We start from the raw sequence: 22139 nt of genomic DNA on the forward strand, positions 1-22139 counted from the left end.
TATTTTACACCTTTATTGTTGTTGCTTGACCACTTTTTTTTTTTTTAAACAATAATTTAAATTTTTATTAGGTGCTCGCTGCAGCATGAATACCCCCATTTGGATTGCTGACATACAAATCAATAGGGAAGTGCTCTTGTTGAGTGGATTCACTGGCATTAGAGAGCCTCCAAGCTGCGCATTCTTTCAAGATGAAAATGAGTTGAATAAACAGAACAGACAATTTTCTTAAATAGAGCCACGGCAGCCTCCACACTTAAGCTGCATAGAATGAGCATTCAGAAGCTCCTCCTTCCCCCTCCCTTCCTCCTGCTTTGTGCTCATTAAGCACAATTTCTTCTTTAACCTTCTCTCTTGTGCACTGTAGCATTTAAGCTCTTGGAGAGAAGTCAGGGAAGCACGAACTACTGGTAAATCTGTTATTTAGCAAAGAAATTCAAACGATACTGCAGACTCAGCTGGGTTGATAGTTCCCTGCATCTCCTCCTCCTGCCCCAAACCACTGAAACCCTTACTAACTCTTGAGTACCTTTCCTGTCACTTGGCTCTCCTCATGGCTGCAATGCACCTGCCCCCCCCTACCCCCCCCTACATACACAGCCTCTTTCATCTGAGCTCCTGTATCCAACACATGTTCTTAAAACCTAATCCAAAACCATTGGAATTGACACCTACTGACTTCTCAACAGGCTTTGAGCTCTTAAACCTTTGGCTTGGTCTGTACTACAAAGTTTGCCAACACAGCTATGGACCCAAAAAAGATCATGCACATCCCAGCCAAAATAGCCATACTGATGAAACTCCCAGTCTCCACACAGCTATGTTGAGGCTTTTCCTGGGTCAGCTGCTGTCATTTGGGGAGGTGGTGTAATTATACTAGCACAAAAAACCCTTTGGTCCACATGCTCTGCATCTCTAGGAGAGAGCTCTGCTGACAAGCCCTTTATCTCTTTTGAGAAACCAAACTATTTCTCTCTCCAGTTGGGTCAACTAGGAAGAATCCCATTTGACCATTCCAGGAACCTGTTCAAGGCTGTTTAAGGCAAAGCTAGGAAAAAGAAAAGGAAAGAAATATATATATTTTTTCTTTTCTTTTTCTTGTGTAATAGCTGTGTGTGTGTGTGTAAATTTTTTTAACACACCCCCCACCTCATGGAAAACATTGCTAGGGCTGGCACAAACTTATGCTCAGAGTAACGCAGAATTATCTACAGCACAGCAGAAAAAGTCTTGTCCCATCTATCTAGCAAGCAACTTGAATGGCTGCAATCGTTGTAGCAGCTGAAGGCTGCCCAAGTGTTTAAACAGAAATAATAATTTATTTCCCTTTCTTCTTTCACAGGCTGTAGGAGAAACAGTTTGATTAGGATTTGTGTGTGTGCACAAGAGAGGGAGGGTGACCTAGTTGAAGGAAAGCCAAGGTAAAGACACAAGTGTAGCATTTGGTTTTGGACATAGCAAGGCCTTCAATCTTGCTGGATTTAATTCCACTTCTGTGGAAATTTTGCTCCTTTACAAAGCTCTCCCTGCTGGTTGTCACTGTGCTGGTGCAGCACAGCTATGGTGGAAGGCCACAGCAGCGTAGCAAGCCCCCTCTCAGGTAACCAGTTTCAAACCATAAATGTATCAGTGCAGCGACTTAGAACTGGATTCTGTGCTCCACACTGAACCAGTGCAGAGGAGAGTGATGCAGTCAGGCTGATTTGCATTACTATAAAAATAGACTGCTGCACATTGGACCAGTTCATGGCTTACTTCTTAGGTTTGGTTTTTGGGGTTTGTTTGTTTTTTTGGGGGGGGGAGGGGGATTGAAGTCCAAATTAATTTGCCAATTAATTTCCTATAACCAATCTGAATCTTATAAACTGCTGAATCTCAAATCCTAAAATCCTATACACATATTCTGTGGTATCAATTTCTTATCAGCTTAACTCAGAAGGCATCTAAGCAGATGTCCCATAACTCCTGCTCAAATGCACTACAATGAGAACTGCCAGATGCTGTGAATGTGCAGGACAGGCCAGATGTGCACCTGATAGCATGCTGTAGTACTTTCCCACAATCAGCTGGAGTGTGCACAAGATCTTCTAATATCACTGAATACAGTCAACAGGTTTGAGCCCAGCTTTTGTTAACGCGTTCATTGTCTGGTCCCTCCATGGCAAGAGACGAACAAAACAGTGTATTTGGAGACAAAGAATTGGGCCTAATTTGTCCCCGAGATAATCTCACTGAACGCAATACACCTACTCTTGGGGTGAACTTGCCATGGCGAGTAGACTTTACATAATGAAAAGAACTCAAACATGCTGCTTATAAAGGGAATAAAAACATGAAGATCGTGCAGCCTGAATATCACATTTGTGGTGGTCTGCAGACAGGGTGTTGGAGTGGTCTCCTTACACTGGGAGAAAAATCACAAGGAGCTCCAGATTCATATAACTGATCCAGGTGGGCTAGAAATACCAGATCTTCAGTGAACAGTGGCTTTAGTCAGTAACAAAGGTCAAAGCCAGGCAAATCAGTGTTGTGTTACGACAGGATCACTGAGCCTCTGAGGAGAGTCTGAATTTGTGTTCCTGACATGGCATGGATGCAGTCCATGATCTTTGGAAAGCCAAGGATAATTACATTCCCCCCCCCGGCCCTTTTAAGTCAAGCATCAGCTCCTTTCACAAGCCCAAATATTTTCATGGCCATCTTGAGGCAGGCAAGCCTAACTGTCAGGGGAGTTAAACACCTACTGAAGTCAATGGGAGCTGGGCTTTGTTTTAATTATCAGTCATGCACCATACGCTCTAGAACACAGCTGAGAGGAATTTGTGCTTATTATGCCTTGACAAGAAGGCCTGCTCCACAAATGTACCACCAGAGAAAGAGCAACACTGTTGAAGAAACTCACTTAGCGTTACCTGCCTTCCAGATAAATACAGGACAGGCTGCATTCGCCAAGGACTTAAATTAAGCTGATAAAATACAGGAAGGAAGGAAAGCAAGCTCACACTTTACATTTTAATATCTACAGTTTCTCAGCATTGGAAAATTTTAAGATAATAACTGCTATGCATTTAAAAATACATGTCAACACCTAAATCAAAACTGTAAAGTCCATTATTAAGACAGTTCTGCTCCCTCCTCCTCTCCATCCCCTGGCCATAGGTCCTTGGATCTCCATGAACACAATTCTACCCACCCAAAACAGAAAGTCTCAGTATGGCTATATTGCATCTGGACTGTGTTAGGTAACATTGCAATGAAGCATAGCAACTATGAGGGCTAGAAACTTCCTTCTGCTTCAGGTTTTTTAATTCACTATTCTTGAGGATGTTGAGGCCAAGAATGAAGCCTTAAGGAATACACCAAAAAACCTCTGAGACTTGTAGCAGAAATTGCAAGAGTTGGCCACAAAGCTACCTCCTGTCTGAAGCTCCACTGACCCATTCCTCCTTTACCTTTCCCATCTGCCTCTCCCTCTCACACACTTCCATTACTTCCTACATGAGTTTTTCCCTGCATGGAATTCAATGGAAGCTGCAAGGTGTTCAGGTGCCACAATAACAAAAGCCATAGAAGATGATGAACCACAAAGCTGACTGTACAGTGGTAGCCAGTGTTTGTGTCAATCCCTTCTTTTAGTGGACCAGCTTTTATATCTTCTGCTTGGTACCATTTTATAAACTCATAAACATTTTTATAAGCCTTACCCTAAGGCTTTGACAAGAATTGTCAGAATCTGACCACAGCAATGAAGCAGTCCTTAGAGCACAGCATCCCATGTGCAGAACTCTTGCCTGTAGAGTACTGTTGCAGGGCACCTAGGGGTGCCTGTGCCTTTAAGAGCAGAAGCAGCTTAGCAAAAGTGCCTGGCAGGCTACACAGAGCCCCACAGCTGCAGGTTGCCGGAGTGACAGGCTAACAAGGTAATTAGCTGGCTCCTGCAGGCGGTCAGCTAATGGAAGGAGCTAGACTAGGCCCAGGGCACATATAAGTTCAGGGCTGAAGCTGGCTTAGGGTCACTCTCTCTTTGGCAACTGCCAGGAGAAGAAGCTTCTGCTCAGGAGAGTGGTCCAATGCATCTGGCTGCCTGCTTTGCTACCTCCAAATGCAGTTAGAGTCTAGGGGCTCACAAGGGGGCCAGAGATAAAAGGGGCTGGTATTCTAAGGGAGGGCAGGGGGGATGGGGAGTTGGCACTCTTAAAGGGGCAGAGTGCTGCCTTTATTATTAATGTTAAGTTGTAGCCCAGGGGCTTAAGTTTGTGTCATTGTTCCAACCGGTAGTTGCAGGGGGCCAGAGAGCCCAGTGCCAGGGGGGCACAAGTTGCAAGGGGTTGGAGACGGGGTGACTTCCCCAGGCCCCATGCTTTGGGGGGCCCTGCAGAGCTGGGCAGAGCAGTGTGGCAACTCCGTGCTGCTGCCAGCTTCACCTCCAGCCACCTGGCATTCCCCACCGGCTTCCTTGTGTCTGGGGGCAGGACCCCGCACGGGCTGATTTGCCCAGGCCCCACTCCCTGCTCGTGTCATCTCTAGTCAGAGAGCCCGGTGCCAGGGGACCACGAGCTGCAGGGGGCTGGAGAGCCCAGTAATAAGAGGAGTTTGTGGGCTAATGCCTCAAAGCCAGGCCCAACACAGTGGGTCTAGGCTAGAAGGCCTACCTATATCAAAGGGGCGGGGTCTGAGTAGGCCAAGGCTCCAACAGAGCATAACAGCAATATAACACCCGCGAGGCATGGGGCATGGTAAAGGGCTGGCTGGAGCCATGCAATTGGCCCATAAGGCCTGAGGTGTCTCATGAAGCACCGTACTGAAGAGAGGCCTGGCAAAGGGCCTACAGATCAGAGAGCTTGAGTAAGGTTCAGTGAACCAAGACGAAGTGAAGGCTTGTGGGCAGCCTTCCAAGTTATTTTTCCATCAAAGACATGGCAGGTAAGGTAAGAGGGCACCCTAAGGGCAGAGCTTGCACTGTCACAGAGCCCCCAGGGGCATCACAGCCACTCCTGGGGATCTCACTCTGTGACAAGTACCAGCAGCTAGACACCTCCTTCTAGCATGTGATGTAGCTCCTGAGAAATGAAACAGCTGATAAGGAGGGGTCCTGGTTTTCCCCGATTAAAAAAACCAAAAACCCCCCTGCAAAATTCTCCAATTAAAAACCCTAAATTCATGATTGAAATTAAAGGCCACTATATACATGTATATACCCTGGGGACAGTTTTCTTTTCTTTGTGAAGAGCAGGCTATGTATATATGGGGGTGGGGGAAGTAAGGGGAACTGGCAGGGCTGGGGGAGGATTATGGTGGGGGTGGTATTGAAGGGCACTGGCAGGGCCAGGGAGACTGTGGGGGGGGGAAGGAGGGGAAGTGGGCGGCTGTGGCTTGGGAGTGAGGGGCCTGGACCTGCATTCTGTGAGCTAAGGGTGCAGGGGAAGCTGTGATTTTCCATGATAAAAAAACCCAAAATCAAATACCAAAATTTATAGGCATTTAGAACTTATTTTATAATAAATTTCTCCGGGTTTCTCTGTTAAAATGAAAAATCTGTTTTCCTTGGGTAAAGGAGGAAATCCACATTTTTTCCAGGTTTGTTTGTTTTTTTTGTGGGAAATGGAAAACCTGGATTCCTGCTGATAAGGAAAAAGGAAACCACTTGGCCACCCCCCACCCAAGTCCTTGTATACCATCCAACACAACCCAGCCCTAAGACCACACATTCCATCATGCCTTATCACACATGGAAATAACCATCTCTCAGACTTGTTAAAAGCCAAGCAAATCTAAACCCTCCTTTTATTAATTCTTAAGTGCATCATTTAAAGGGACTTTTCCAGAGCTGCTTTTTGCAAACATCCAGGAAGCATTTCTCAGCTGCTCCTTCACTTCCTATAAACACTACAGGCACCCTCCTCTCAGTTGTATTTGACTTGATCATTTGGTGTGCTTATGTACATATCACATTGTGGACACATATGCTCGGAAAATACAGACACATGGGAGCTATATTGATCCCTGCTTGATGTATAGAAACAGATGAAGTCTTTTGCCTTTTTTTGTTTTTTACAGGGACTTTCAACAGCATTAAACTTCATTTATACATCTATAAATATATACGGCTGTGAATGGGAGGCTTTATTGTGGAGTTTATAAGTTCCATCTATCTCTGGTAGAGACAATGTTTTGCAGAGGAGACAGCACCTTTATGGACTCTGTGTATATCTACCCCTTTATTTATTCCCCACCCCCAAACAGACTTCTGTAATTACACTTCCTGAGCTCTGGTGTCAGCCACATCTGTCCCCAGTGTCCACTTCCATGTCTAACCTCCTTTTGGGCATTTACTTCCAGACCTGGGATGGCACTGGTTGTAGCAGCGTTCACAGAATCCTTAGGCAGTTCAACTTGTAATGCAGGGAGGAACAGGGAGAAATATTGTACCCCCTGACCTCTGGTCCATGCCGGTTTGCCAGCCAAGGTTGACCTTGATATTTACAAGCTGATGGGAAGCTCTCCATTGCCACTTAAAAAGGCAAGGCTGACAAAGCTGACTTATTAAAGTGTGTGTTTTACTGAAATCCATTTAGGCAAACACAGAACACACAAGTACTGCTGTTCCCCACACTGCAGTGTTTACAATACTTCATGAGGTAGGCTCCGTTCCCTCTCCCTCTCTGGATGCATTTGCCAGAGATAAATTTGTAGCAATCTATACAAACTCAAGGCTCTGACATTGCAAAGCATCAAAAAAATTCAAGCAATTACCTGGGCTTCATCAGGAGGCTGCTGCAGGAGATTACACCCTGCACTAGAACAATTATAAAGAAAGGAGTGTGATTCAGAAATCAAAACCAGAGATGAGAGTTAGAGAGGGGAGGGGACAGACATAAAATGGAAGTATAGAGACCAGCTTGACCCTGGGGCTAGAAAGCAGCAGCTACCAGCTCAAACTCAGTGGCCGCTGTCAGTGTAGGGCACCGGCTAGTTATATTAAAAGACCATTTCCTGGTGATTAGCTGGAGCCAACTAATAGCCAGAGGCAGTCTACATTACTAGCACAAGGGAAAGAGTATGCAAGCAAGCATAGACAATTCATGCCCCAGGAGATATGCAATACCAGCTAGTTTAGGCTTATTAATGCCCCAGAGAGCTGAAATACCAGCCAGCATTGACCATTAGTGTCAAGGAGATTCAAACTACAAGACAGTCTAGCCGGTGATTTCAGAGATGCAGAATGCCACACAGGCATTGCTTCCCATGCCAGAGACATACAAAATGCCAGCCAAACCAGGCCACCCATGCCAGTAAGATATAAAAGAGCAACAGTAGCAAGACAGACTAACCCAAACTACATGAATAGGAAATGGCCAAAGGGAGGCATTTCAGGACACCGTTCATGAGAAGCAGGACTAAGGCTATGGGTCCAATTCTCTGTCTTACTGATGCTAAGCAAAGTCTTAGTGCATCAATAGACCCATATTAACTCGAGGGGGGGGGGGAGTGGGAGGGGGAGGGAAATCCTCTTGCAGAAGAAGAGGATTGATTTGGCATGGGTTAGGCTACCAGAATTAAAAATTCCCTGGAACCTGGTTACAAGGCAAAGCTGAACTAGTCCTTATAGTCCTCAAGGATAGTGAAAAGGCATCATGGTGTCTGGCAGCATGGGTCCCCCATGACACAGCAAGTGATGCTAGTAAAGAATTGCTTTTTCGTACTACACAGAACCCAGAAAGCTTGCAGCCTCTCAAGTGGGCTAATTAGGCATTGCACCAGGCACCTCTGGAAACAATCTGTAGGACACCTAGTACAACTTCCTGTGCTGTTGCTGCTTAACACTATTTTTCACACAGTTGGATTTGTCCAAGTTAAATGTCCCTACAAGTAGATCTGGCCAGGAAACAGGTTTCCCATCCCACAAATGACTTCACAGTTTCTATGTTTTCTATTTTCATGTCAGAAAAAAGCCAAGAGCTTTTTACTTACATGCAGAAACCCACATCTGCATGTGCTAGCCTATAATAACCAATATCCTGGTGATCTGTGGACTTGTCTGGGGACATGGGAAACAGCAATTTAAAGTCCCAAGTTAAATTGGCAGAGGGATTTGAATTCAAACAACCCAATTCCCAAAGGAAGGCCCTAACCACTTGTTTATTGGCTATTCTGGGCTAGGTGAAGCCCTCATTTTGACCAGAAATTTCACATGTCAAAATTGATGGGCTCTCCTCCAGAGACTTTGGCTTTGATGAATAGGCATTGTCTGATGAAAAATATTTTCTCAGAAGATCCCCAACCAGGCCTAATTGTTAAATTGTATTTTGTTTACCGATGGGTTGCATTTTATAATAATGCAGCCATTCCATGCCCTTTCAACCTGCAGGGAAGTATATCACAAGTTCAGAGACCACTGGCCTTTTACCTGTACATGGACATATCCAAAGAACATACAACTGAAGTTTAGAAACACCTTACCCCTTATACCGTCTGTCCAAACTTCCTTGTATAATCCAAAAATCAAAGGTTCCTCCCATCTACTAATGTATTTTTTTTTAAGGGGGGGGGTGTTTCTTTTTTCTTGTTTTTTCTTTGCTTTAGACTTTGGTGCTTGTAAACTCTTAGGAAAATGAACTGGAACACACAAAAGTAGATAAGCCCACCCCAGTACCCAAGTGTTCCTGCCACTCTTCTTGACAGGCCAGCCCCATAAGATAGGGGTCCCCATCATCTCCCCGTTATGAATCCTTGATATTCCTTCCAAAAAAGATTAGGTACAAAGAGGCAATTCCCTCCCCAGTAAGGAAGCTGTGTCCTGCTGATGGCCACATGCTCATTTGCCTCAAATCAGCTGCTCTATCTAGGTTTCCTCTGGCCATGTTCCCTGATCCGCAGCGTCCCTTTTTAGCTTGCTTCTGGTTATTCATGCTTGACAGATGACCCTGAACATGAATGAGTTCTAGTCTGGACTCAGATTAACATATGGCCAAATATCCAAATCCAAGACTCATTTGCATCTCTAGAGATGACAACAGGACAAGGCAGGCTGCTTGGCAGCAAAACTGGATAGGAGTCTCATTTTCTTATTGCCACTTGGACAGATTTGAGTAGAACAGATTCTAGACAACTTTTTCTCTTCTTGCATCACCCATATTTCACAGGTGAAGTCCCAGAGCACCTCAAAACACAGCAGCTCAGGTTCTATTCAGTACAGATTTCTTATTTTTACCTACACATGACAGTGAAATTGCCACGAACAGGGCAACTGCTCAGAGACAGATACAGAATACAAGGCACTGAGGTGTTCTGCTAGCACTGAATGAGACACCCAGAGCATCGTTAGATGTTCAGAAACATGATAACCGCCCAACCATGCATATATAGTTCTAGACTGGTACATCTTGGTCACTGACTGACAAGAGGATACCAGCTTGTAGGTTCCCCATGTGCTGATTAGCCACAAGCCATAGTAGAGTATCTTGATGTCCTGAAGCCAGTCATTTCAGACAGTAGTCTTTGTAGCACTTGCCTTGATATTGTACATCAACACTCATCCATGTGACTCAAATGATGCTCATTCTATGATTACACCTCACCCTAGACATACCTGAGCTGGCTTCAAACTCAGTAACTCAGGCAGAGGCAAAGAGCACCTGGGAAGCAGGGTAAGTTAACTTTTACTGACCTCCATGCTGCCACAACTAGACTGCTCCTGGCCCAAGTTAGCTAGTATAAAACTTGCTGGGGTATGGCTATACTACAGTGTAGTCACTGCAGTACCTTTAGTCTGACCTTTGCAGGGGCAAGCAAGGTGGCACTCCTTTGGCATGGAGTCCTTTGTCTGTCTTGGAATAAGGCAAATGTTTTTCTCCAAAATTAGGATGGAATCAAAGGATTCCTAAATTACACTGAAACCTGAATCACGCAACCAGCTATGAGACCAGCACGAGAGTTAGTTGCTCAGTATAGAGATGGTCTTTAATTAAAGGTCAAATAAAAGTGTACTGGACACCCTGGGATTACTTTTGAATGTTTTGTTAAGTCAGGACATTCCTATGTACGAGGTAAGTCATGCAGAAGAGAACATTAGTCGGGGAAAAAAAGCCTCTCAAGTAACAAATACACAAGGTTGCTGTGCAGGATTGCTTGATTCATAGGATAAAACTGTAAGCAGAAAAGCATACCTAGCATGCTCAATTCTGTGAAAAAATCATGCTACTGTAAAAATACTCTGAATCTGGTAGGGGCTGATGGTATGACTGGATTGTGCACCAGAGAGTCCACATTTCGTCTTTTGTCCTACGTTTTATTTTCTTCATGGACTTTCCCATGAAAGGCTGAAGGAAAAGAGAGAATGCCTATCCTTACAGTTAATTTAAAAAGCTGACATGATACAACAGAGCAGTTGGGACCAAGCAATTTTGAAATACAGGCAGTCCTCAGACTTATGACACAGTTGGTTCATGAAAACCGTGTCTTAAGTTGAAATGTTGTAACTCGGAACCAATTTTCTCATAAGAAACAATGTTATAAATGGGGGATTTGTTCCTGAACCAAGGCCCAATACCCTATTTTTAACAAAAATACCCCAGAATTTTGTACTCATAGTTTCACAGTTTGTAGGGTCAGAAGGGACCTTGACAGATCATCAAGTCCGACCCCCTGCCATGGCAGGAAAGAGCACTGGGGTCAAACAACCCCAGCAAGGTGTTCATCCAGCCTCCTCTTAAAGACCCCCAGGGTAGGAGCCAGCACCACTTCTCTTGGAAGTTGGTTCCAGATCCTAGCTGCCCTGACAGTGAAGTAGCGCCTCCTGATGTCTAATCTAAATTTACCTGCTTGTGACCGTTATTTCTAGGCACTCCTGATAGTGCTTGGGGGAACAGGGACTCCCCCAATGCCTGCTGGTCCCCCCTGACTAGTTTGTAAGAGGCCACTAGATCCCCCCTCAGGTTCAGATCCTCGATCAATTATAGATGAGTAATATAGCTACATTAATGTATTTATATTGTAAATAGCAATCATATTGATTTGCAAGGACTTCTTTGATGCGACTTTGCTGGACTTTTTGAAAGGCTCTTGGTTGGACTTTTTGAAGGGTTCTTGGCTGGAGTCTTCTCAGGAGTCTTGGATGCAGGTTTTTCTGGAGTCTTGTCTGCTTTCTTAAAGAAAGTGTCCAAGGAAGTTTGGACAGATGTTCTCCAGGGAGATGAACGATGCAGTGAACTTGTTCGCTGGTGTGGCATCGCATTGGATCAAGCGTTGTAAAGTTGAAATAGGGTGTCAATTTATAAATGTTGTAAGTGCAAAATGTTGCAACTTGAAACGTTGTAAGTTGAGGGCTGCCTGTAGTATGATACTAGTGCATTATCATCAAATGAGTGGATTCTCTACCTTTGTCCTTACAGAAACATTGATGGCCCCTTCAGATTGCAGGTGCATATGAGCCATCAAGCTTCGTGGCCTCACCTAGCTCCAGAAGGGAATCAAGACCCACCTGCCCAGGTAAAACCATTGTGGAGAGCTTATTGGAGCCATTAAAGAGAGAGAAGTCAATAGTTCATGAAGGCTCTACTTTTTCCTCTAGACTTAGGCCTTGTCTACACTGGGATTTTAATCACTGGTTTACGTATAATGCAAGCCCCAACCTAGGTACTCTGCACCAGAGCAGGTCATGCTATGGCACTGTAAAGATCACACTGGGTGTTTTTCCACTACTGTTGCTTCTGTGGTTTAATCCTCAACTAAGGGAAGCTGGCAAGCCATGCACTGCACTGATGCAGTCTCAATGAAAATCATGAAGCCATCACTAAAAACCCATAGCAGATAAAGGCCAAGCTCTCCCTGGTTGGGGAACAGAATCTAATGAAACTGACATTTCATTTCTCATTATGGACATAATTAAAGAGAAAGGATTACAAGTGAAGGCCGCATCAAGTTACACCTTGCCTCAGCTACGGTGCACTTGGTTTCTCTCTTCTGCTTGGGCAATTTCATCAATTAATTGACTTCTTCCACCATCTAATTTATGACTGCTTTACGTTTGCTTATAATATATTCTTAAATGCCTACTTTATACCCTACACACTTGCATTTGCTAATTAGCATTCCCTCTTCCTGTATATGTTTATTGCTTTTTGCCATGTACTCAAGAAAGATTAACACATAAATATAAGGGGAGGGCTGAATGGCTCAAGGGATTAGGAATCAGCTATAAGCCTTTCACTTCTAGTTACCAGACCTATCCTGATCTAGGACAGTATGGACAAACGTTCTTAACATCTGTGGCCTGCATGAGAACAGTTGGTGATCTCAGTGCAGCTCCCAGCAGTCAGGGGTTCCTCTCACAGCAGGTGTCACATACCAGTTAGCTCTAATCAAACACCCTTGCTAACCAATCCCAGCAGAAAGGCTGACGGTTGCAAAAGCCATGAAGTTAGATAACCTTTTCATCCATTTCAGGGATCAGGATTGGTACACATCAGATAGCAACAGCAGAGGACAAAGATGAGCGGATCTGGAGAGGAAGGGGGAAAATTCCCCCACAGGCTGATGCCATATTTATGAATGGCCAAGGACACCAAAACAGCAGCCAGGACTGTTACCAATCCTCAACCTCTATTCATTTTTGCTTCCTCTTCAACTGGTTGAACATTTAATCAGTCAAGCTTCTAGCAAAATGGAAGCTTGCACTGCCACCATCTGCACTGTACCTGTCTTGGAGACTGGACTCTAGCTCACAGGACTCCCATTCCTTTAGCCAACTTTAAACTCACTTTGCGCGATAATCCAAAAATATCCCTTCTCTGTCTGCAAAAATGAGAGGCAAACCCAGGAAATTTGCAATGAGCAAATGGGAGACATCAAAAGCAAAAGAGCAAATTATCTACAGTAGCTAGGGTTCAGGGAGGAATGTCTGGACTTGCCAAAAAGTGCTGAGTTTTTCTATAAAACCAACCAGAACCCTTAATGAGGTTACTCCAGAAACAGAGTGGAGTTTGCAAATTAGCTTTTCCAGAAAGGTAAAAGTTACACCTGGAGCATTATGCTCCAGGAGTGCTGAACCACCAACAGTACCCTCAGAATTTGTCTACAGTATCACTAGGCATGTGTAACAGCCTTGCTAGCTCTCAGTAGAAATGCAGCTCATATCGGCAAAAGACAACTTTTTCCAGTATAGTTTACATTGCTTCCCCTAAGAAAATGAGTTTTATCAGCAAAAGGGCTGCTTTGCCAGTATAACTACATCTACCTAGGAACTGTGCAGTTATCTTGGCCAGGGGTGAGATTTTTACATTCGTGGATGACATAATGCTAACAAAACTAGACTAGGCCCAGATTACGAACCAGGAAACCATGGCTGAGTGAGGAATTCCCAATGCAATCATCATCCTGCCTGCACCCCACGCTACACCCCACCTTCCAAAAACATACATGCAGGATACTAGGATCTGAAATCCACCCCTGCCAGTGGTTTGCTACATGCCACAGTCCCAAGGCAAACAGGTGAAGTAACCTGTCCCCAATCATTGCCATGAGTAAATTGAGCATTGTATTCACTCTGGTTCATAATGTGTTCTGATGTCTTAGAACGAAACACCATAGAGCCAGTTTGAGGCCTGGTCCTCCAGAGACATGCCCCTTAGTATAAAGAGATAATAGAAGAAATCGTGTTAACCTCTCTCTTTTATGGGGGTGGCAAAAGGGGCAAAGAAGAGGAAGATGGGGTCTCTGGTTTTTAAACATGGGCATACTCACTGGGGGAGAGAGGGAATTGTAGGATCAAGAAGGTGAGTTTTGTCTTAGCCTTGGCTTATCCAGGGAAGGACTGAGAGTCTGCAAGCAGAAGTAATTTATAACACTGCATCAAGCACAAGTGGCTGAGCTCAATACTGAGGTCAAGGTCGAAGAACTGTCTTGAACTCAATGGCTCTGCTGGTGTGGTGGAGACACCAAAGCAGCAGAGCAATGAAGGTATTTACTCTGGAGCCAGAAACAGGATTTTGAGCTTTCCTCTTGGTCTGTGCTGATGACCATTCCCAATTATAAATCTGGTCATTCACCTTGGGGAGTCAAAGACAGCTGGAAAGCTGTGCCTTTGTGCCCAGCTGAAATTCAGTCTGTATCATTCTGACCTGTGATATACAGGAGGCCAGACTGAATGGTTCTTTAAAACCCATAAAAATGTAGGGTTAAAAAAAACCAAAAAACAAACAACCCCCACCCCCCCTTGCCTCTCCCAAATACACTGTAAATCAGAACTCTACTGAGCCAGAGGTTAGATGCTCTCCCTGGCACTGCCAACAAACCCAGCCCACAAATTTCACTGGGTGGCTCATGGTATCCTAGCACATCACCCCTTGACCAGCTCTATGCAGCATTGGTCAGGCCGCATTTGGAGTACTGTGTCCAGTTCTGGGCACCGCACTTCAAGAGGGATGTGGCTAGCATTGAGAGGGTCCAGAGGAGAGCCACTCGCATGATCCAGAGGCAGCGGGGCAGGCCCTATGAAGAGAGGCTAAAGGGCCTGAACCTGTTCAGCCTCCACAAGAGAAGGCTGAGAGGGGATCTGGTGGCCATTTACAAACTCACCAGGGGGACCAGCAGGAATTGGGGGAGGCTCTGTTCCCCTGGGCACCACCCGGGGTTACTAGGAATAACGGCCACAAATTGGTAGAGAGAAAGTTCAGGCTGGACATCAGGAGACATTACTTTACAGTTAGGGCTGCCAGGCTCTGGAATGGGCTCCCAAGGGAGGTGGTGCTCTCTCCTACCTTGGGGGTCTTCAAGAGAAGGCTGGACATATATTTGGTTGGGGTGTTATGACCCCAGCACTTGTTCATGCCTGGGGCGGGGGGGTCGGACCTGATGATCCCTTCTGACCCTAAGCTCTATGAAACTATCACGCTGCCTTTCAGAGAAGCATGGATTCTGCTGTGTGGTATCATTGCTTTCTGTGACTCTTCTTGAGCAGTCTGTGACTCTTCAGATAAAATTACCCCATGATTGGGAACTGCTTTGAGCCAGCAATAGTGAAGAGATTGTTGCTCTTAAAAGCTGCTCTATGGCATGGAGTCTGTGACACTTGAGTGGGTTATACACTAGGGGCCATGTGATTAAAAGCTGGAATGACATTGACAGTGACATTTATACCCTAGGGCCATCTCACTTGTACTCGCTGTAGGGGCTCCTTGTAGGAAGTTGGATATGCACTCTCTCCAAATGGTGGTCATAGATTCATTGATTTCTAGAGTCAGAAGGGACCTGGTAGATCATCAGGTCTGACCCCCTGCACCAGGCAGGAAAGAGCACTGGGGTTAAGTAACCCCAGCCAGATGCCTGTCTAATTTCCTTTTGAACACCTCCAGGGTAGGGGAAAGCACCACCTCCCTTGAAAGCCCATTCCATATTTTGGCAATTCTCACCATAAAGAATTTCTTCCTTATGTCCAATCTAAATTTATTCTCCTTCAGTTTGTGACCATTATTTCTGGTAACCCCGAGGGGTGCTCTGGTAAACAGAGTGTCCCCTATTCCCTGCTGGCCCCTCCTGATGAGTTTGTAGGCAGCCACAAGATCGCCTCTCAGCCTTCTCTTGCGGAGCCTGAAGAGATTCAGATCTCCCAGTCTGTCTTCATAGGGTCTTACCTGCAGGCCCTCAACCATATGAGTGGCCCTTCTCTGAACCCTCTCAAGGTTATCCACATCCCTCTTGAAGTGTGGTGCCCAAAACTGGACGCAGTACTCCATCTGCGGCCTGACCAGTGTCACAAAGGGGAATTATCACTTCCCTAGACCTGCTCGTGATGCTTCTGCTGATGCAAGAAAGAGTGTAGTTAGCCTTGCTTTTTACCTTGTCACACTGGCGACTCATGTTCATTTTTGCGTCAACCAGGACTCCAAGATCCCTTTCTGCTGTTGTGGTACTCAGAATGGTACCCCCAGTCTATAGGTATGTTGGAGATTCTTTCTCCCCAGTTGCAACACCTTGCATTTATTCTTGTTGAATTGCATCCTGTTCTGATCTGCCCACCTCCCCAGTCTGTCCATGTCTGCCTGAATTTGCTCCCTGCCCTCCAGTGTGTTTACTATGCCCCATAGTTTAGTCTCATCTGCGAATTTGGACCAGGTGCTTTCAACACCATCATCCAAATCGCTGATGAAGAAATTAAACAGTACTGGTCCAAGGACAGAGCCTTGGGGGACACCACTGCTCACATCCCTCCAGGTAGAAACTGCCCCATCCACCCCCACTCTCTCATAATCCACCTGAAAAGACAAGACTGTGTTGCTAACCAAAGATCTGCCTGCTAGCACACTGCACCTCAGAGCTGCCCTATGTCCAGTCTAATTAGGGACTACAGGGAACACAAACACAAAGCTGGAGGGGGGCCTCCTAGTCCAGGCCCCTCAAAATTGCCACTCTAAGCCTCCACCCATGACTACAAGGCAAAAAAAACCTGAACACTAGGAACACGCTATAACACGTCATAGGATGGAGATGAGAGTACTGCCAGTGTCCTGCCACTATAATAATAGGGAAGTAGCTGTTAATATATGCTCAGACAATCCTAGGAGGAAGACCACGACCCACACTACAGAGGAAGGCAAAAACTCCCAGAGTCCCTGACAGTCTGACCAAGGGGGAAAAAAAATCCTTCCACGCACTAAAGTTGATGAGAGCCCCGAGAAAAGGAACAAGACCCTCTAGCCAGAAACTTCTGTGTTTTATAAGTATTGGCAGCACACCACAATCTAAACATCCAGCATACTTCACTAAACATCCAATGCTTCAGGAGGAAGTTAAGAAACAGATGCCAGCAGTATTCATGGGGGCAGAGGATTCCTTCCTGTTCCCTACAGACAATCAGTAAAAGCCACAAAGCATGGGATTGCCCCAAACCTACCACACCTGCAACTGAGTGTTGCCACAGTACCCCAACCACAAACTTACAGAGTTTGATCTTAAAACAAATTCAGATTCTCTGTCCCTGTTACTTCATTTGAGGTCAGCCCTAAAGAAATCCCAAATTCATACTTCCTAATTAACTCCAGCCAAGGATCCCCATGAGCTTTACAAGCCTCAACAAATACTCCTACAAGGCACGTCCCAACCCTCATTCTGCATGCTAGTGGTGAACTGGATCACAGAGAGATTAAGGCCTCGAACTCCAGCTGCTGTCTCTGAAGCCACAGGTGCTTACCTGCTTCTTACAGCAAGGCCCTTGGAGCAATTAGCCCATAGCCACGCAAGAAATTCTGCTCAGACCCAGAATCCAGGAGTCCTTCCTCCTGCATGCAGCCACTAGTGCAGTGTTTCTCAACCTTTCTAGACTCAAAGGCTCTTTTCAGACTCAAGGCACGCCTTGTAAAATGCCAGCTCTTTCACTCATTTCTTGACTACAGAAAAATACTAGACCAATTATTCGGTTGCAGAGAACTCAAAAAGACCACAACAGGTCAGAATGTTTTTGAAACTGTGGATTCCTGTTCAAAACCTCTGGGATCATCTTGTGAATCATATGTAGGTGCTTGCATACCTAACAATGCTAATATTATGTCACCCTTAAAAGGATCTAACAGCACCCAGGTTGAAAACCACTGCACTAATCCATTCCTCTTAGTACTGGAGTCTTGAGTGCCCATCAGCATCAGTAGATACCAGCATGCATCACATAGGAGCGTCTCTAATTCTGTCTGTATCCCAGAGCTTTAAAGATTCCACCTCCCTTCTGCTCAAGCCCACTTTAACCATTCAGGCTTGTACTCATCATATGCCTACCCTACTCATTACTATTGACAGCACTGCCGAGAAGCTGACCCCCCACACACTTTTCCACTTGGTACATATCAAACCTGGAAACAAGCCTTCTACTCTGCCTAACTTCCAAGCCCAGGTGTGAACAAATGCATGAGGATTATTTTGCCAGTGGCAAACTAAGGATCAGGCCATGTAGACATGACCTCAGTGACTCCTGAGGCCCCCCATTTTTTTTATGACATGGAAACCTATCCACTTAGAGAATAACATTACAAATGCTATACCAAGTCCATCTAGCCCAGTATCAGTGGTAGAAAGCAGATATTAAGGGGAGGAGCATTCATGCATGGCCTATCCAAACTGACCAGTTCCTTGCCCTCTTCCCCTACAGCTACCAGCATTCAGAGCTTCCAGCTGGACTGAGGCCCCCTAGATTCATTTCCTGTAGATCAACCAAGGAGCCACCCATGGACTGCTGCCTTTAACCAGATTCTGCCTGAACAACTGAGGATGCCAACTCTTCACACCATTTTGTTTCCAGCTCCTTATTTTTAAGTCGTCTTTTTTATATTCCTGCAACTGCAATTCTTGGGGGATAGGGGGACTGGGCCCTGGGAGTTTGGGGAAAAGGGGCAGACATTCTTCCTCCTCAAACTGCTCCAGATCAATGAGTCAGCACTTCTTCTTACAGCATGGGTTTTGGCTTGTGGACACAAACAAACAAAAGCAGTTCTCAGGCCCATTTTGCCTGGTTCCTCTTGTTGTGATAATTTAAGTTTAGAGATTCTCCCCAATTTAGAAGAGGTAAGACTTGGAAGATGGTCCCTCAGTTGGGGAGTAGGCAGTTAGAGAAACAAATTCTTTGTCTGCAGAGGCTTGACTACTGCTCCACAGTAAAACTCTCATTTAATTCTTGTCATTCATGCCTGACTGTCTTCACTGAACCCAATGATCACTATACCTGTAGTGTAGCCATCTGACCTGAATGCCTGTTTCCCTTGCAAAGTGCAAAGATCAGGTTGTGCAAAACCTCCCAGTGCCAGTAGTTAAGGACTGTGAAGACTGGTCCTAAAGAAATTCACAATTCAAGCCTTCTACGACAACTTTTTTTTCAGATTGAATTTTTCTTCAGTCTTTTGCTTAACTCCCATCAAGTCCCTGTGATGCTGACCACGTGGTCCAAAACACATCTCTCACCCTGAAGCCAAGGCCTGGAGCACTGAATTCAGAAGCATGAACACCAGCAATTCTGCCTCTTGTCAGTCTGTATTAGATACTTCCTGTTGTACCAACAGTATTTTGTTTGCCATCAAATCCCCCAACACCCTGGAAAACAAGCAAGCTGATGCTTTGCCAAGGCCATGGAGCTGGTTACAGAGCCCATCCATCGCTAAAGTTTGTACTTCCCTGTCTGTTTGTCCTTGCTCACTCTTTCCAGCCATTAATTAAACTGCAGCTTCCCTGTCCAATGATATAACTCACATGTGTATTCACCCAGTGCTGTGGCAGCCCCAAAGGCAGAGCTGTCAAAAAGCCTTCCAAAAATCCAAGGGAAAAAGAGACATTTCTTTTGCAACACAGACTCCCAATGAACCAGTAAGCTAGCTCCCCCCAAGTTCTGACTCCAAGGAGTACAGGACACTGTCCCACAGCAGGCAAGCAGAGCATGTATCAATGTTAGTTGTTCCCTAGTAGGTCATCTTCCCTGGGAGTGGGAGACAATGGTTAAAAACACAGGGGAATCTCAGGTCTCAGGGTTGTGAAGACAAAGTGCTGCACATCCCTAGTTCTCCCCATGTCTGTAGTCGACTGAGCCTATGGGATTCCCTTTCCCCATCTCATGCCCAAAAGGATGCACTTGTCACTGGGGAAGAGCAGAATAGGCAGAAAACATTTTCTCTGGCATCCCTAGCACCTGCTGTCAAATTATCTATTTCTCCACCATTTTATCTGAGGCCCAGCTTTCCTGCCCCCAGGGCAGATGCTCCCTACTAGGAGCTGTTACAGGTAACTGCTAACAGAGCACATTTAATTAATTTGTGCCTTGGAAACAACCAAACCTTCCCCTTTCCAGATGCTCCCCCTCCCCCATCCATGGGAAGCCAACCTGAAATCTGCAAAATCAGAGCTTCTCTTACTTAGTTATAACCAAAACATAACAGAAGAGCCAACCCCAAGTCAGCTTGACACATCTTCAGCTTCATTTCCAGGGAATGGCAACATTTACGATGTGAGGGAAAGGGCACATGAAAAAATTCAATGCTGGGCACTTCTTTCTGGGTGTTAACAGTTTCATCCATTTCTTCCCTCTCTCTGCCCCATTTGTGACTTTTCAGTCTACTCTCTGCACCCATGTTCTGGCTCTGTATCAAAATCAGACCATATCCTACATTTATCGATGAGTCCAGTTTAACAAAATATTGGGTCAGATCCCCAGCTGATGTAAACTGTTTTAATCCATTGGAGCATTTACCCCTACTAGGGACCTGATCCAATATATGATGAGATCACATTTCTGACCCCTGAAATGCAGTCACTTCTGGGATAGAAGGCAGAAGCAATTTAGAGAGCCTGACCCAGCAGCAAAAAGTATCACAACCAGTTCAGACTGTAGAAGAAATTTAAGGAGGTTTTAAAAATACAGATCTTTAAGCTGGAATTTAGTTGTAACACTGGAGTTAACATCCCTCCTCTTAGCAAAACCACCATGGGATTGTTAATGACCATAAACAGTGGGGACCTCCATCTAATAGCAGATGACAGACAGCACCCCCATGACGCAGTGCCCCCTACCATTGTGCTGGGGTGTTGACCCCCTCTTCCACTACAGAATGACCCACAGAACTGGAGAAAGATGTGGGTTTGAAGGTGGGAAGGCTAAGAGGGGCACAGCAAAGGCAGGTGAGAGAAAAGGAGAAAACTGAGATGGGAGCATGCCAGTATTCAGTCAGCAGGGAGGGAAGGAAGGGCTGGCTCAGAGGCTGCAGGAGGGGGGTTCTTGACAGCTGGGGATATCCAGGTTTGAGAAAAAGTGTAGAGAGAAAGGCTTGTCCAAGACAGTGCTCATCTCAGGCCCATTGCTGCCTGCTTAACATGCAGAAACAAGCAACGCTCCCCCCCTCCCCCCCCCCGCATTCTCTCTAAATTGCAGGTGCTGGGAGCAAGACTATGGCAGAATCACTTTAACCTCATTGCAGCCAGAGAAAGGGCTAAAAGTATACAGAGTGTCTGAACACCCTGCTGCTGCAGCACAAGACTGAGCCATTCCTCATTAAACAATGCCACTGACAGATACCTGGGGAGAGCCACCAGGGTGGGAGGGGGAGGTGGACTTACAGCTGCCAAGGCCTCCGAGGTGGCACTCATTTACACCAGCCAAGGACCTGACCTTGTGATGCTGGCACTGCCCTCATTCACGTTCACCTGTTACACCCACACTGACCCATGATGGCAATTTAGGGACAGAGAGTAGCTAGGATTCCTTCCACTTAATGCATCCGCCTGTCTTCTCTCCCCCCCACAACAACTCAACTTCTGGCTTCCCCTTCACCAAGTCTATTTCTGATGCACCAGGAAGGAGTTGGGGGTTGTCCATGGCACAGTCGCTCAGTGCTACCTACGCGGCACAGCCCTCACCTGCCTTTCCTAACACAACTATGGGGAGAGGGCAGGCTTTCCTGCCCCCCTCTTCTTCCTAACATCTGCTGCTCAGGGCCCGGGAAGCGCACGCACTGCCAAGGGGATGCACACGCACACAGGCCAGCAGAGCTGGAGGCATAGCTCTCCTTGGTGCTGAAATCTGGGAAAATAGGAAATTCAAGAAACAAGTGCACAGGACTTACCCAAGCTGGGAAGCAGCAGCAGCAGCAGGGAAGAGGGTGCAGGTTGGTGGGAGAATTCCTGAGACTCAAGGCGACTAGGTCTCCTGCTTCCCAAGCACACCTCTGCCCTCCCTCTTCTCCTTCTCATAGAGAGTAGCAGCCAAGATGACAGGTTGGGAGTGGGGATGAGGGGTGAGGAAGAAGGTAAAGAAAGTCAGTCGGCCCACTCCAATGGTGGCAAATCCCCTCAGGATTCAAGGTCCCTTCCCACCCGGTCCTTCTCAGGCTGCTTGTATCTAGTGAACAGCCTCAGCTCAGCCGGCCTCTGCTGCTGCAACAGCCGCGTTGAGGAGTGGAGAAAGCCTGCGATTGCTTTGCTTGCTCGCTCTCACACGCTCGCTTTCTCTCTCTTGCTTAAATTTCAGCAGCATGGCTTTTTTTTTTTCCCCTCTATTCGCCTCTCTCTCTCCCCGATTTCCCTGCAAGCAGCCACCTAGTGGGCAGAAAGGAAACCAACCTAGATCCCACAAAGCAAAACAAATCCTCAGCGATGCCGCACCACCAGGGAGCAGAGCC

The 22139-nt window shown here is 46.0% G+C and overlaps 1 protein-coding gene across 1 annotated transcript in view; it reads right to left on the reverse strand.

Moving 5' to 3' along the window:
* The window catches only part of TNR (tenascin R), a 353800-nt gene extending 331818 nt beyond the window's left edge, over positions 1–21982 (reverse strand). Inside the window, exon 1 of the mRNA XM_019500323.2 lies at positions 21585–21982. The gene's annotated coding sequence lies outside the window, so the exon portion shown is untranslated. The remainder of the gene's footprint in view (positions 1–21584) is intronic.
* Positions 21983–22139: the final 157 nt, after the last annotated feature.

Source organism: Alligator mississippiensis, chromosome 5 (assembly GCF_030867095.1).
Source record: "Alligator mississippiensis isolate rAllMis1 chromosome 5, rAllMis1, whole genome shotgun sequence".
Classification (NCBI taxonomy): Eukaryota; Metazoa; Chordata; order Crocodylia; family Alligatoridae; genus Alligator; species Alligator mississippiensis.